The following is a 14931-nucleotide window of genomic DNA, read 5'->3' on the forward strand; positions in this document are numbered from 1 at the left end:
TGGCCCAGCTTAGCTTTTTATGTGGCCCTCAGGAAGAGATGGGCAGAGTACCAAAAAACTGTAATCAAATAAGTAGCAGTACTTCAACATATTCTCAAGTGAAAGTAAAAAGTAGCAGACCAAGAACTTACTCAAGTAAGAGTAAAAAAGTATTTGGTAAAAAGTCTACTTGAGTTCTGAGTAACTGATCTTAATCATTTCATATTTTAAAATTACATAAAATAAAAAGTTGAGTGGAAATGTTGGTATTTTAATTAGCAAAATGAAAATAACGCGATTTGGACTATGTTAGATTTTTTTCGTACCTTTTACTGTCTATTAGAAAGGCAAAATATTTTCCAAACCACTAAGTTTTTTTGTGCTTTTCACATATAGCTGCAGAGGATCGCCTTACTTTGAAATTCAAAAATGCTCTTAAATTACTCAAAAATTCCTGCATTTCATGAATAATCTGCCAGGGTCTGAGGTGTGAATGTTTTATAGATTTTGTAGATTAGCTCAGGTGACATTTAGGTGGAGCTGCTGTCATGAATAGTTCAGTAGGGGTTTTATTCATCCTGCAGGCAGAGACGTAATTAATTCAGGTTTAATGTGCAGAAGCAAGATGGATGAAAAGACATGCAGCAACAGCTAACTCCAGAAGTCAAACAGATCTTTTAGTTTCGTTGGTAAAGGAAGTAATAAAAACTCTGTGGCTGATGTGCTTTCATTGAAAAAATATGTTTTATTAATTGATCACAAATTCTCAAATGGATTCTATTCAAGCTCATTTATTAAGCTTATTAAGTTGCCAAGCTGAATAAGTTTGACAAACTTCATTCAATTCCTTGCAGTCAATTAACATTTTGTTTTTAAGAGCCGGAGCTCCATTCGTTTATTTCAGAGCCATCAGGAGCTAATGGTGCGTTTCACGTCGGATTTTCCACTGGGAAACTGGGAGCAACTCTGACTCGCCCCAGTTACGAAATGCAATGTGGATTTCACATTTTAATATGTCTGCTCCTTACATTAACAGTAAGATGTAGTGGAAATGTGCTTATTTTACAAGACACTCATGCAATGTTACATGTTGCACCTGCAACTACTTTTTTTTAATTCCCTGATTACTGATTAATAAAATACTGATTAATAAAAACTATCAGCTGCACTCAGTCATGATTAGTGGACTCAACAACTTTCAGTAATTTTAGGAAAATACACATGAGATTTTTTTGTCTCACTTAATTCTTCAAAACATCAAACAAAAGTTTGATTATTCACATCAACCTGACTGTGAAAAAGTAATCACTCTCCCTGGGTTGGTTTGGATAAATGATTCCTTTAACAGATGAACTCTTCATTTGAAAACTGCTGTTAAGTTTACTAAGGTTATGTTTATCTGGTACTAACATCGGCTTGGTGATCTGAAACATTTATGTAGGGGAAAAAAAGCAAAAATAGAAGAATTCTGTAGAGGTTTGAATACTTTTTCTGAGTGATGAATGCCTATTTGTAAATTTGGATGCATATTTTTCACCTCGTCAGAGAAAATCCACATGAAATCCAAATTTGTGCACCTAATTTTAAGCTTTAAAAATCAGCAGTTGTAGATTGGATCATTGCTCCAGCCTGAAATAAAAACTGTTCAGACTTTTTCTTCTTCACTCCATAGACCTGGGTCAGATTCTGTTGCAAGTTTGGCTCTGAATTAACAAATTAAATTGACCTGAATTTCACTGAAACTAATTTTGAAGACAAGTAAAAGCAGAAATAAGCTGAATGTTAAAGAACAGCCACACATCCGGTTGTTTTGTAGAATCCTACATCAGGACAAAGAAGGAAACATTCGAAGAGTGTGTTTCAAGGATCATTTACAGTAATTTGGGTCATAATTTGAATTTACATTCTAGTTTAAAACTGTTCCAGCAAAGTTTAATGCTGGAGAAAAAGGTGGAGATATAATTAGCTGCTCTTCCTCTAAAACTCCCGTTACTACAAAAAAAGAATGACTTTTTGATTCAAAAGTGAAGGTGTCAGGTTTATGTGGCGTAAAAAACAAGGCAATAATATTAAGGAAATGTTTAAACAGTAATGAAGAAGCACTGAAGTAAGACTTGTTTTCTGCTGAATTATCATTTTATTGATTCAAAAGCAAGATTTAGTCTTCTGTTAGCATCCCATCATGTCTTGACTTTAATTAATAATTATAATATTAATAACTGTAGAACATATATAAACATGTTGGGCTGTGAGGACGTTCTCCTCACAGATTTTCCTGCCAGATTTAGTTAGTTTTCTTCTGTTGACGCTGTTCTTTTAACTTTTACAACAAAGTATGAGTGGCACCTTAAGAAAATTAAATAACATAAATAAAATTATGGGAATAATGTACTATGAGAATAAAATCGTACATCAATGAATTACGAGAATAAAGTCGTACGAAAAAAGTCTAAAAAATATGAGGATAAAGTTGAAATAATTCTGGAATAAGATCGTAGTATTTTGAGAATAAAGTCGTAACATTACGACTTTATTCTCACTACTTTGACTTTACTCTCATTTATTTAGACTTTCTTGTATGAGTTTATTATCATAATATTTTGACTGTATTCTCGTAATATGACTTTATTTTTATATTATTACGACTTTATTCTTGTATGACTTTATCCTCAGAATTGTATTTTTGAAAAGTTGTTTTTCTTAGTATGGCTCTAATATTGCCTCAAACTGTAAAATAAATAAAATAAAATAGTAAAACCTCTCTTCACCTTCATCTTTCTAGCAGAAATCTGATGATTTTTTTTTGCAGATCATGATACTGCCACCACCGTGTTTCTCTGTGGTTTTGTGCAGTGTTGCTTTTTGTGCCAAGCTTATCTTCTGGTTCGTGGAGCGATAAAACTGCTTGTTTTCAAAAGATGACAGCACATCTTTCGAGTATTTAATCCAGGCCCGGATGTTTTGCTTGCATCAAAAGCCTTCTGTCTCCGGCTCTATTTAGTCCAGATACAAAGAATACAGGAGGTCGTTGTGACATGCAGAAGACAATCAGGGCTTGGCAGAAATTCAAGCAGCTCCTTCACTGTTGCTGTCAGTCTTAGAAAAACATCTGGATAATGACTGTTTTCACTGTGCCATTATATATGTAATGCTGCAGATTTGTTTTCATACCCTTCTCCTTACTTATACCTTTGTCCAATGAGAACCTATTAATTATTTGCTCATTTGCATCTTTCAAATAAGCAACAGTTTGCAGAGATGTTGGAAATGTCAGGAACTATCCGAACATCGCAAGTTATTTCACTTAAATGAGAGTCAATATCGTTGATATTAGGTGTGAATTTGATAAAACTGAGTGTTGAAATGGAATCAAAAGGTGTTTGGACAACATGCAGTCAACCAGTTTATTGCACTTTTTTGATTTTGTACATTTTTCTTCAAAACATATTTGTTTGTATTTCATTTGAGAATATAAATCCCTTCAAAGGTTGTATTTTTAAAGTCTTAAAACCCTGGATTTTTGTCACTGTAGATGATTCAGACAGATGAGGCCTGAAACCTGCAGTTAGATCCATTAGACTTCACCATAAATAAACGCTCTTTCTCTCTCCAATAAAATCCATATCTGTCGCACAGCAAAAAACAAAAAATTTTACAAAGTAGTTTTGTATATCTGAAATAAGACTAAACTAAGTAACATCATAGTGAGATATAGCAGGATGTTTTAAGTCAATACTTCCGTAGTGTTGTAGAAAAAGTCCTAGTTCCTCTGGCAGATTATTTCACTTACTAAATAGGAAAAATGTTTTGTAATAAGTGAAATAATCTGCCAGAGGAACTAGGACTTTTTCTACAATATTAAGGAAGTACTGACATAAAACAAGCTCCTTTATCTTGCTAAAAAGTTTCTTGTGAGTTTGTTTTGTCTTCCATCAAGTGTAATGGAAACTAGACTAAATATGCTCAGTAAGGTTTTGTGTTTTTGCTGTAAAGTTTGCATGTCTTTTAGTTTACACTGTGACAACTGCACACTTGCATAAATCCAGAATGATGAAGATGTTTTCTTAAGGATTTGGTGGGATTTGTTTGACAAGAGAAGAGAAAATGAATCCAGTGCAGCTTCATCCAGGACTGAACGCCTCAGTAAGCGGCAATGGATATTGCAGCATTTTAGATGTTTAACATTTGTTTTTAGTGATGCTTCACAGCACTTTGAAACAAATAAACGACTCCCTGGAACATGATTTACATGTGGAGCTTCTTAATCGCACATGTAAATCAAGCTTCATAAAAAGCACCTCAAGTTTGTTGCGACTGGAACGAGTTTCCTGCGCCGTTGTTCTTCTAATGGAGGGTTTTACCTGCAAAAACACAAAATGTTAAAGTATTTTTGGTCAAGTTTCTAGTGGAAAAATCTTAGTACATTTAAAATAAGACAAAACGAACTCATCAGTAACTTTTCAGATACAAATAGGAGTTTGTTTTAAGGCAATAATTTCTTAAGACTGCATTTATAAAAACGTTCTAGTTCCACTGGCAGAATATTTCACTTATAACGTTGCAAAATGTTATAAGTGAAATAATCTGCCAGTAGAAATGGTACTTTTTAAAAATCGATATTAAGGAATTATGGGTAACACTTTATTTGAAGGGGGTTGAATAAGACTGTCATGACACTGTCATAAACATGACATAACTCCTGTCATGAACATGAATAAGCCTTCATGAATATTTATGACTGTTGTCATAAAGCATCATTCGGTAAATTATGACACTTGTAATACAAAGTTGACATTATTCAAAATGTCTTTGTTATGACAACTTGACATTAACCAGGAAATCATTACTGTTTAAACTTTACCTTTAATAACATAAAGTTACCTAATTTTTAAAGTGCAATCAATAATACTTTTATAACAAATTGATATCAGTAATGATTTCTTGTACCATTGAAATAAGACAAAACTAACTTACAGGAAGATATAAAAGCTTGTTTTAAATCAATAATTCTGTGATAGTTATGAAAAAGAAAAGAGATATTTTAACTTCTAAACTTAACAGGTAAATTATCTTTCTACAATTTTTCTAATTTAAAAATGTAATTATGATGTTAGGTAGCAGTTCACAACACGTTTTTCCTATGTTGGAATCTTCTGAAAGGGATCATTTTGACATGTTTATCTGTTTTGGCCTAAAATTAAACTGTACATCAACCCACTAAGAAAGTAAGATGTCTTTCTATAGCAGCATTGGAAAACAAAGTTTTGGATTAATGCATTGCCAAAGGCAGAGAAGATAACATAAGTAATGGGTTATTTGAAAAACTGATTGTGAAGGCATTACCTATAAGAAAAAAAAAACATCAGTATATCTGTACAGAGTTGAGAAGCTTTGTCTAAGTTTTAGGAGCTGAATTTACTGGAGGCTGTAGAGTAAAATCTAAAATATTTGGAGAGGAAAATGGGCGCCTGGCTTGTTTGCAAATGCAGTTATGATTGTACAAATGTGGCTTCCCACTTTCAAAAGCATAATTAACAGGGAACACACAGGAAGGCAGCATGTGCTTGGTAAGGATTGAGAGTATGCATGCTTGTAGATGAGTTTTTTGCAGCTGCTAGAAATAAAATCCCAAGTTCCACAGATGGCGCCCCCATTTCTGACTTATTGTCTCTTCATAAGGGACAAAAAAAAAAAAGCTCTCTGTGAGTCAGTTTGAGATCACTTCTATAATTACAACCAGTAATAGCTGTAAAGAATCCAGCAGTTCTTTCGTGTGTAATGGTTATCAGGTTTCTGAAGCCATTTTAACATGAAGAAAGGCTCCAATAAAACCGAATTGCCTGACAAGGAACTGCAGAGCTCTGCACCGGCTCGGCTCCTGCAGCTTTAATGAAAGAGTAAACCCAAAGACTTTAAAAGAAAGTGACACTACTAATTTCTGGACAGGAGACTGTCATTAATGTTATGTTATTCACAACTATTATGTACAATTAGAAACCAGTTGTAGCCAAAGTTGGCACCAGATTACTAGATTGCTGACCTTTTTTCTCTGTGGAAAAAATAAATGTTTTGGTATGTTTGAGATAATTCTCATCTCTGTAAACAAACTGGATCAAACTGATTTAATAGACCTTGGTGAGGTTATTAAACCTCACCAAGGTTTAATAAACTTTGGTGAGGTGTCTTATTGCTACTTCAGTGAGGGGCTAAAGTACTACCACTTACTCTTGTCTGCAGTCTGATTGAACTGTTTTGGCCTTTGTTTGTGATGGTTAAAAACCAGGTGGGTTTAAAACCAGAGATCCAGATGGTAACTCCAAAACAAGATGAACCCGAACCAAAACCGGTCAGAAACTTGTGCACAGTGGCACAACAAGGGAGTAACTGATCAAAATATTAACCGTTTAATATTTAAAAGTTACGTCGACAGAGGGACCAAAATATAAGTTAAGTAGAATTTTTGGTAATTTAAACACCAAAATGAAAATAATTAATATAAATACTGTAATTACAAAATAAGACAAAAAGAAACATTTTCTCAAATCAGTTTCTTTCCATATAAAATTCTTGAAACTGCAGGTTTGTGTCGGTATCTGTTGAATTTTTGGTTAAAATAAGTTTGTTTTTCATCCTGATAAGTTACTCACATTGGGTAGAAATTTTACTAAAGAGTGGCGACAGTTCATAATAAAATTACTAAGTAAAAGTAAAAAGTACAGTGTAGTAAAAATACTCCTAAAAGTAAATATATTCCAAAAGGTCACTCAAGTAAATATAATTAGTTACTACATAACTGTTTGCATGCATGTGCAGTGGAGTCATTTTGATTCTGAAAATTTTGGTAACTGCTTTCATTTTATGGGTGAATTCACACCAACTCTGTTTAGTCCACTTTAATCAAACTGGTTTGTTTTTTATAGAAAGTCCGGTTTGTTTGGGGAGGTGTGAATGTGCAATCGCATTCTGATGTGGACCAAAAACTCTGGTCCACCTACAAACCGAACTCTCGGTTTGGTTGTAATTGACTGATCTGGTTCGAAAGCATGTGAATGCCAAGTGGACCGGAGACCGCTCCAAAACCAGGAAGCTGACAATAACGTAAGGGATTCTGGGTAAATACAACCAAAAAAAAACAAAAACATGCGAGTCGAGTGGCTGTGGGAGAAATCACTCGTGTTTTTTTTTTTAAACCAAAAACAAAAAAGAAATCCTACAACCACTAAAATCAGAATTTTGTTTACATTTTGTGAAGAAGAAAGTTGGGCTCATGTCTTCTTTAGAGGTTTTCCTGTTGTTTCAGTCAGTGGCTGTTGCTGCAGCGCCACCACAGGTGAGGAGGTGAACCAGATTATCTCATATTGAACCTACCTGTTCAATAGGTTGACCTTTTTTCAAAAGAAAATATGTCAACCTATTGAACAGGTTTTTCAATAGCTTGGAATGTTTGACTCAGTATAGCATGAAAGTGAACTGCACCAGCTCAAAATGCTATAACAGTTGTAATTTTGGTCCCAGATCAGATGGAGTCTATCAAATACGACAACATTGGTTGGGCGACGGCAGAAGCCCAGGGAACCAGAGCTGTAAGAACCGGCACTGCTTCTCTGCATGAACTCAAATAATTTCAATAATTTTTTTTTAAGATTTAGCACCGTTTCTTTTAAGTATACAGCTCTGGAAAAAAATGAGAGTATTGCAAAATTATCAGTTTCTCTGACTTTGCTTTTTATAGGTAGATGTCAATATTGTTTTATTCTATACTGACAACATGTCTCTGAAGTTACAAGCAAAAATGTAGTATTTGTGTAGAAAATGAGAAATGGTCAAAATAATGAAAAAGATGCAGTGCTTTCAGACCTCAAATAATGAAAAGAAAATAAGTTCATATTCATTGAGAAACAAAAATACTAATGTTTTAACTCAGGAAGAGTTGATGGTTATTTGGTGGAATAGTCATAAGGTTTTCAACGGGGGTCAGTGCAGTGGGCTCTCAGTTTTTTCCAGAGCTGTATGTCTTGGTAGAGGTGAAAAAGGGAACAAATTCAACATGTGAGAGGATGTTGACACCCTGGACAATCCACCATAGGGTTTTTTCCTTTAACATGCAAACGCCACACAGAAAGGCCAAAAACAAAACCTGCTACCTTCTCGGTTCCGCAGGTTGTACAGCAGGTTCCACTTTGCTTGATTTATTTCATACCAACACAACCAAATGAAAACCTGATTTCCTTCTGGTATGTTGAAGTTGTTTGGTTTATAGTGACATCTGCTTTCATGGGTATGTAGTTACTCTTCACCTTGTAATAAAGGAACATTCAAAAAAAAAAAAAGTGGTTGTGTCTTATTTACCAACTTTGCCAAACCTATTAGGCAATTTCAGCTTCAGGCAAACATCTGAGAAGAATTTGTGCTTGAATCTCAGATCTACTGGGGCTGATTATGACACATTTTAACGTGTTGAAATTGACCTTTCCAGGCTTCATGTTTGAACAACTTCTTTTCCTCTCTCTGCGTTGCTTCAGCTATTGTCGTTGTTCCAATTATATCAACAAGATACTTTGTTTTCCCCACAGATGGTCTCTATATATTCTCCCCTCCATATTATTTTATTTTTTTACAAGAAGTGGCCGTGCTCCAACACATGACAGAGGCTTCCAATTAGAAAAGAAATTAGGATCTGAGTCGCTGCCAAGTCCAGTAAATATAAAGGAACCCGAGAAGGAGCAAAGACAGGAGTTTCACATAAATCAGCAGGTTAACAACGATGAATAAAATATTAGAACAAAGCAAATGTAAAAAGTAAGATGGGACAATCAGGGCGTGAAGGAATGGGACCTGGTTGTGCTATATCTCATTAATCTAAGTGGAAAAAAGTCAAATAAAACTCTGGTTTGCAAATCATTTAAGCAAACAATAATCTAGTTACACTATCTACAGCAGATAGATCTATGCAGCTCATAACGTCTGTATGAAAGACATTTTAAAAAATCCAAACTATTCCTTTAAAATAGGTTAGAGTCCTTATCAAACGGCTTTTTGACTAAAGTCCAAAGGGTTGGAGTCCCAGTTGACGGCGTCTCAACTAAAGTTCTACAGCTTTTTATTTCTCTTTCTCACTGTTTACGTTTTAATGATGTTTTTAAAAATCTCTCTATTTCTCACTGTTTATTACATGCTGTTTTTATTTTAATTATGTAACGCACTTTGAAATGCCTTGCTGCTGAAATGTGCTATACAAATAAAATTTGATTGATTGATTGATTTAAAATAACTTTTTCAAACTTATTTTCTCTTTCTAGAAATTACTTTGTCCTTAAAGTTTGTTGATTAGAATGCAAATTTTTCTTAATCATCACTTCAAACAAAACAAAACAAAACAAAACAAGTTTAATATTACAGGAAAAACAATAGTCTTTTCCAGCTTAATGTAAGCAAAATTCAAGTTTCTGGAAATGTTAATTTAATTTTTTTAAAGCTATTTTAACACATGTTAAACACATGCAAATGTAGCATTTGAAGAACCATTACAACAAATCTTTGCTGGACATTAAGTTAATATTTTTGGAAACAGCAACAGTTTTAAAAAGGCTGTTTTAACACATTTAAATGCAGCATTTAAAGAACCATGACAACAAATCTTTGTAGTTTTACTATCCCGTCATGCGCTTAAAGATTTAGAAGAGATGTAAAAGTAAATAAATATAAACATAAATAGATACATAAATAAAGTAAATAATGTTTGTGACCGAACAAAAATATCTAAATGTTCATCTCAGTAAGTTGTTGTTGCCATTTTTCCTTTTTTCCAGGTGAACTCAAGTAGAAGATCTTTAGAAATGAAAAACTGTTGTGTTTGCCATCTGGTGGTCCGTTTTCTGTAGAAGCTGATTAAATCATGTAAAGATTATCTCAGCTGACTTCTATGCTCTTTGGATCAGAATTCAAAAACCGTTAAGTATCAACAAAAGGAGGCGATCGAGATATGTTTCTGCATGGAGGCTCAGTGAGCCAATGCAGGGCTGTTGTTTGCATGTGTGTGACGGGGGTTAATTGTTTGGCTGGCTCCGACCTGCGTTACTCATGAGAAAAGCTTGAAAACACGTCCAGATTTCAGGTTGTGTTTATGGAACAGATCTGAAGTGAATGAGAGGAAGCAGCCGTGAGATAAAACTGGAAAAAACGACATTTTCCCTCAGGTTTGCAGGTCTTTGTTCACTTCTGATGGGATTTACAAAGCTCATGAACCTACTCTGTTAAAAAGGAGAACTGTTTTAACATGTAATACCAGGGATAACCACTAGGTTTCACTAGGAAATTCTCCTACAGTTTTCTGTTTAAAGCTACGGTGTAAAAATGCACCACTCCAGGTCAAAAACAACCAAACAGAGTCAGGAGGAGGGTCTAAGCGCTGCCAATCACTTTTGTGTACTCGCTGCTAAATGTGCTGATGGCGGAGAAACAACATACCCTTCCAGAAAAAAAAACGTCTCTCTGCTGTCTTCGGGTGCTATGCTAAGCTTGAGCATTAATGACAGGCTCTGACAACAAGAAGAAGATGTAGCACAGCAGAGCACCAGGAGAAGAGTGTGAGCAGCTTGTACATGAGCTTGACTGACAGCGCTAAGACCCTCCTCCTGCCTCTGATTGCTTGTTCTGACCAAGATGTGTATTTCTGCAGTTTGCACTGGAAGCACTGGGAGAAACAGCGGAGATTGATTTTTTCACAGATTATTTGTCATATTTACATGTAAAACGTTTTTTTCTAAAAAATAAAAGTTACAAAGTGTAACTTTAAACACAAACTTACAAGTAGTTATTGAGAGATCAAACCGAAGTGCCAGCTTCTCTTTCAGTTTATTATTTATTTTGTAACGATAACGTTACTACAAAATAAATACACCTGTCTGACCCATGAGAACCCAGAGAAATCCACAATTTTGATCCCAATAGACATGAATTATGAAAGAGTGGGAGCACATCAGACATGAAATGCGTGATTTAAAGATGCAGCACAAAATTTCCTTTCATTTCTTTACATATAAACCTACACAACATGTTTTGTTTGGTTTGGTAAGGAGTTCCTTAGCTACGAATGCTTTTAGGTACGTCTAAGTCCCAGCAGATAAAAGGGCCCGGTTTTATTCTGGATCATTCAGACGAGAGAAACAGTTTTGTTCCAAAATAAATTTTAAATATTTATGAAATAACTTATTACCTCTGTTCAGTATTATTCTAATTCAGGGAGTTCAGTCTTGCTTGTCAAAGTTACCTTTTCTTGACGACTTGATTTGATTCTGGGTCTTATGGCCAAATGAGTTTGTTGTTAAATGTGCAGCATAAATAAACCTCAGTTGATTTATCTGTTAAAACTGTTTGACAAAAATTAATTCATCTGTTTGATATCAATATGTATGATCTGACTCTGGTGTAAAATCTAGTAAAGATTCTGGGATTTGTTTGAAATCTTCTAAACATTTATCCTCAACGCCTTGAAGTGGATGAGTGTAAGTGTTTAAACCAGCGTGAGTATCAAGTTCTGGCCTGGAAACAACATCCAACGAAACATTTGGAACCTTTTTGCTAAATGAAGATCATATGCTGAGGTTCAAAGACGCAGAACAGCCTATAAACAAGGGATTAAAAATACATAATCTAAGTTTCATCAAATATGTCAAATGTTAAAAATTAAAACACGTATTAGGGAGTAGTTAAAGATGTGGATTCACATAGTTTTGATGCGGTAGTGAGTATGTAGTGCAGCTGGAAGGGTCCGACTCAAGTAGATCAATGTGGTTTATTGATATATGCACATATATGTATATATATTTTAGAAAAGCAGCAGTTTTAAGCCACAAAGGAACATGATACACTCAGCTTTGATGTACAGTTGTGACCTGATTTTTCAGTACATCAAACCTCTAACAATAAAACAAGAACTGAACTCTCACCCAGAACTAAAAGGACTTAATCCTCAATAAAATAATATTATTGATGCAAGTTAAAACAAGCACGTCCAAGTTTTTTGTCATGAGTCAAAAATGCTGGTGGGCAAAAAAAAGTACAAAAAACCCAAACAAAAACCTCTTGGAAATCAAGCGCGTCTGATAGGGAGTTTTAGCTCCAACCACCTCCCCATTAACTCTGACCAGCTTCCCTGAAGAAACACCAACAAAATGTTTTAGTTTTGTTTGCAGAGAGCTGACTAAAACAGTTACGTCAGATTCTCCTACCCGAGCTGTGGATCTCTGCAGCTCTCCCAGTTACCAGGCACCTTTTGGCTGCTTTTCTAATTGGTCAGTTTAGGAAAATAAAAATGCATGCCACCAGTTTTTTTTTTTTTTTTATTTGTGGAAAAAAAGAAAAAAGCAGATATACTTTTTTATTTCACAATTATGTGTTACTTTGTGTTTATCTGTCACATAAAATCTAATTAAAATTAAATATGTTGAAGTCTGCTGTTGCAATGTGACCAGATGCAAGAAAAACTCAAGGGATGGGCTCTATTTTGGATTCATTTAAAATTAGATTTGATTTTGGGATTAAGTTTGTCACTGGTTATTTGGAAATATGAGAAAAACAAACAAACAAAAAAAAAAACCAGAAAAACCCTCCAAAACCCAAAGTCCGTCTTCACAATCAGGAGTCATTGTCTGATTTTTCCCACCATGTAAGAATTGCTCTGGCTCTTTAACATGACTGTAATGATGAAAAGTCCATAACAACCCATAGCAGGAGCCTTTTATCTCTGAAACAACAGCTGACACAAGCTTAAAAACAAGAAAACTCGTTATTTGACCACAGAGGATGATGAAGCGTCACGTCCCTAAAGCAGAAAACCAAATTTAACAACAGCAGCTCAGTTTTCTGGTTTGTTTTGATCTCCTGTCTCTCCGCCTCCACCGCTGCAGCTCCTTTTTGTTGTGGCGAGGCCCGTCATGGGTCGGCTGGGTTCACGCCGTCTTCAGAGAACGAGGGGTGAAGGCCACTAATGACCCCCCTCCAGGGCCCGGTTTCTAAGCTGCAGCCAGCTAACGACAGAAGAGGCCGGCCGCCTCCATCCACACATCTGGTTTGCGTTAAATGGACACATGTGGACTTTGTTTTGGGAAGTGCGACTGACGCGCATCCGAGCAGCCGTAATGAAAAGAGGTTTTCTGAGGCATGAGTTTTCAGTAGGAGACGAACTCTGACAGGAAGTGCATGATGTGGCTAAAAGCTTATCATTAACGATAACAACCTGAGTAAATCTGGGATGTGAAGGTCAGCCCTGTTTAGTCTCCAGCATTTAAATCTCATGCCATGACTCAAGGACAAACGGAGGATGATAGTTTGTTTTATTTGTTGCTGGAATCAAAGTTTGACCTTTTTTAAATTCTATTTTACGACCATATTAATGTAACAACTGNACCACCATGAAGAAGCAATGACCAAACATTTAAACNCGTTTCTTTGCGTTATCATCAAAGTATGTATTCATCCCCGTTTCATATGATACCCCTAAACAAACCCAGTTCAACCACTAATATCCAACCACTAATATCCCAATCATTTAATTAAAATATAGTCAACTTTGTGTGTTTTTATTTCACTATAAATGCAGATATTCACTGAAGGAATTTGAGGTTTATTTAAGAACATCAATGAGCGAAGAACATCATAAAGACTAAGGATGACAGCAGAAGGTCAGCAAAAGGTTCTGGAGAAGCTTAAAGAAGTTCAGGTTGTAAAGTAAGTTCCCAGTTAGAACCATTAGAGAGGAACCAACCAGGACGTGGATGTCCACTTAAACCAACAGGAGAGCATTAATCAGTCCCTTCAGGATGATGACATGTTTTTTGTTATGGTCAAAGTTGCAGTTTTTTAGCTTTATTTTTGCAATAACGTATCTTACAAAAAAGTTAAAATTGCTGCACATGACCTTCACTTTCGTTCTCTTTTTCCTCATCAAGTAAATTTCTCCTTACCTGAGAAGATCCTGCGTCATCGTCCTGCTGCTGGACTCTGTTGTTTCCTCCCTCACTCTTTGTTCTTCCTGTTGTGGTATTAAATATTTATTTTAAATATATGCAAAGCAACAGTGAGCACAACTTCTGCACAGAAATCAAAGTGGATTGAGTTTATACATCACATTAACTGACTAGCAAGGAATGTAAAACAGATAACATTACTGCAAAAACATAAAATCTTACCAAGTTGGCCCTCAAAACTATCTTGAGGGCCAACTTGGCCCTCAAAAAATTAGACCAAAACTAATTTATATGTAACTTTTCAGCAAGACATAAGAACTTTGTTTTAAGTCCGTAATTCCTTAATATTGATTAAAAAAAAGTAATTATTCTTTATTGGCAGATTATTTCACTTATACCAAGACATGTTTCCCATGTTAAAAGGGAACATGGGAAAAATGGAACTGCAACATTTTCATAAATATTAAGGAATTGTAAGAACAAACTCCTATATCTTGCTGAAAAGTTACTTGCAAGTTAGTTTTGTCTAATTTCAGGTGTACCAAGACATTTGCATAGAAACGAAGTCAAAATAACTTGGTAAGATTTTGTGTGTTTGCAGTGAACATTAGCATTCTTGGTAACGAGCTTAATATTGTGATCTTCCTTAAATAATGACCTATATGTCATTTTTATCCACAAGTTATCTTGGTAAAACAACCACCACCTCTTTCTTTCCAAAATATGTTTTAGGGGAAAAAAAATAATCACTTTTGGCAAAAAGAGTCAGGCCAGTACTTTAGGCAGGTGACAATGTGAAATGAAGACATAAATTAGTCATCATTTAGCTAAAGTTATCTAAATGCAACAACATTACTCAACTTACTTGGTTTGTTTAGAAGCAAACTCAGCAAAGATTTTTGCATTTTGGCTCTGGCTAATTGCTGAACATGACACACACTAAAGCTCGGTTTAGCAGCAAGTTTCCCCTCTGTCATCAGACCAC

Source organism: Poecilia latipinna, unplaced genomic scaffold, assembly GCF_001443285.1.
Source record: "Poecilia latipinna isolate Pla-1442-1.1 unplaced genomic scaffold, P_latipinna-1.0 Scaffold779, whole genome shotgun sequence".
Classification (NCBI taxonomy): domain Eukaryota; kingdom Metazoa; phylum Chordata; class Actinopteri; order Cyprinodontiformes; family Poeciliidae; genus Poecilia; species Poecilia latipinna.